Below are 2783 nucleotides of genomic sequence, written 5' to 3'. Positions count from 1 at the left end.
AACTGGAGATCTCTACAAACACAGTAACTATTCAAGAGGATAATGCAACCCATCAACTCACACATAGTTGCAAGGTTGCTCAAGGTCAAAAAGACTCTATTGGAGTTGAGTCGAAGAAGAAAGCAACTTGTGATGGTTGAAATGGCTGATCTTTGTTATGTTGACAAGAAAATGTTGGAAGCCAGAAAGTTGTTGGGACGAGACAGTGTATCAACTGAGGATCTATTGGCAGCAGAAAACGCTATCCTTCAGTTCTGTCAGAGGGAAAGATTTGACAAAGAGATTTGTGCAGGACAAGGACAGGAAAACTTGTAAAAAAGTGTAGTCTATCTACAAACTGAATCCTGTCCTAGAGGATGGACTGTTAAGAGTAGGTGGAAGATATCCAGGACTGCAATGCCCGAAGAGGGCAACACACCCAGTCATCCTGTGTAAGATCAGTACATCTCCATGTTAATTCTTAAAAATGTTCATGAACAGACGAGGCATGGTGGGAGAAATTACATCCTCTCCAAATTGAGAGAAAGGTTCTGGGTCACTCATGCCAATGCAGCAGTAAGGAAAATCTTGTCAAGTTCTGCTTTCTGCAAGTGTCACAAAGGAAAAATGTGTGATCAAAAATGGCTGATCTCCCCAAAGAAAGGATTACTCCAGACTTACCTCCATTTACTAATGTGGGAGTGGACTATTTTGGGCCATTGAGGTAAAACAAGGATGTTCCTATGTGAAATGTTATGGTGTTATCTTTACATGCATGGCCAGCAGGGCAGGTCATTTAGAAGTAGCACACTCAGTGGACACAGACTCTTGCATCAGTAAGGGTAATCTTACAGCAGGAGATATCGTTTTGGTTGCAGATGCTATAGCACCACGAAATTCTTGGATGACTGGAATAATTATTAAATCATTTCCAGATAAATCTGGCATAGTCAGATCTGTGCAAATCAAAACCAAAACAAACGTAATTGAAAGAACAATGTAAAAGTGAACAAACGCACCAAAGTGTCACGCCGCCCAAGCAGGGAGGTGACAGCTGTGTGTTGGTGCTTGTTTTGAGTTATTTTTTCCCCTTTTGGAGTGTGTGAAAGGTGCTTGGTGGGTTTTGGTTTTGTCTGTCTTCCTGTGGCGTTCCCCCTCTCTCTCCCTCTCCTTCAGGGCGGATGTGTGGGCCGGGCCCCTGAGAGCTGGGCGTCTTCCTCCAGCTGCAGGCAATTACTCCTTACACACCTGTTTCCCATTTTCATCTGAACCGGTTTTCTTCTTTCTCTGAACCCTGCCATCTCCTCAGTTCCCCGCCGGATTATTAGTGGTATAGTAGGTAACGCTACTAGCAGTCTAACCAGCCTAACCAGCCTCATGAACCATGTGTCCGTTTTTGACCTTGTTTTCCTGTGCCCTGTTCAGAGTCCGTGGAGACCCCGCTCTACCCTGGAAGTCTCGCCGTTTCCCGCCTGCCTAGTTACTCGTCCTGCCTGGCCTACCTCATTCTGTCTCGCCACACCGGAGGAATCCCACCTCGCATCTGTCTACCTTTTTCTTGTGTTCAATAAACTGCTTCCTACCCTCCTGAACCGTGTCTCTGCCTGCATTTGGGTTCGAGCCACGTGAAGTCCTGACACAAAGAGGGCTTTATTTGGTTTTTATTGTAAGATATTTTTGTTGTATTGTCTCCATACATGTATATGTTTAATTGATGTCTTGTAGTACCATGAACATTAGGGGCCGGTTGTGTTGGAGCCATTCTGTATATTGGGATGGGGTGGTGCTGTTCTGCTACAAGTCTACTTAAGACAGGTGTTGATTAGTGCAGGTGTGGCACACAGCAAGGTGCATGGTTTTTGACCGTGAGGCACGGCGTGTAATCATGGAGACTGACTTGAGTTAAGTTTTTATTTAAGAAATGTTTAATTTATTGTTATGTTAATAAATGGATTGGCGTATCCGACTTTAAGTTGAAAGTTTATTATTTTAAGCCACAAGGAAACAGCACGCCCACAACACGCGTGCAAAACAACTTACATGTGCGCCAACACTGTCTGCCATCACGTTTCCATACCTGGAAATTGTGAAATATAAGTTATAAACACAAAAGTTAGTATCTTGAGTATCTACAAAATCTATTTCAAGGTCAAATACACAGAAACAATGTGTCTGTCTCTCTCAGTTCACAAACAGGAAATTTTGGTGCAGCTGAGATTTATACAGGGCTGTGACCAGGGCTGGATTGGTAATCTGTCATACCGGGCAAATGCCTGGTGGGCGGACAAAACTTTGGGGCCGGTGTAACTAAATTATTTTTATATAACCCCGGCCCATAAAGCATAGACAGCGTTTTTTGACATACTTGTACTTACTTGATATTTCCATTTCTACATCACTACATTTTGGGTGAAAACACTGTACTTTTTACTTCACTACATTTATTTTACAGCCATATTTAGTACCTGTTGTTAGATTCATATTTTACATGAAAACACAACAAATACAAACAGTCTATTCATTTAGGTGATGCTTTTATCCAAAGCAACTTACGATTGTTATACATGTCAGAGAGGTCACACAGCTCTGAAGCAACAAGGGGTTAAGTGTCATGCTGAGGGACACAACAGTGGATAGGTCACAGTGGGGATTGAACCCAGGTCTCTCACACAAAAGGCAGGCATTTATCCATTGCGCCATCATCAAGTACAAAATTAGCTTTCTTTTTATTATCCCTCCACTGAGCCCAGCACTGAAAACACTGTCCACAGAATTCCTCGCATTTCCCATGCTTTCCCCTCCTA

General features: G+C 43.0%; 1 long non-coding RNA gene across 1 annotated transcript; it reads left to right on the top strand.

Moving 5' to 3' along the window:
* Window positions 1–1271: 1271 nt before the first annotated feature.
* LOC119884020 lies at window positions 1272–1571 on the top strand. The gene is made up of 2 exons (XR_005440913.1): window positions 1272–1318; window positions 1405–1571. It is a non-coding gene; the product is annotated as an uncharacterized LOC119884020 (long non-coding RNA).
* The last annotated feature ends 1212 nt before the right edge of the window (window positions 1572–2783 follow it).

Source organism: Micropterus salmoides, unplaced genomic scaffold (genome assembly GCF_014851395.1).
Source record: "Micropterus salmoides isolate LMB-PRFRI ecotype aquatic unplaced genomic scaffold, ASM1485139v1 Ms_hic_scaffold_3091, whole genome shotgun sequence".
Taxonomy (NCBI): domain Eukaryota; kingdom Metazoa; phylum Chordata; class Actinopteri; order Centrarchiformes; family Centrarchidae; genus Micropterus; species Micropterus salmoides.
The sequence above is the reverse complement of the archived record's forward strand: the minus strand, read 5'-3'. Positions and strand labels throughout refer to the sequence as shown.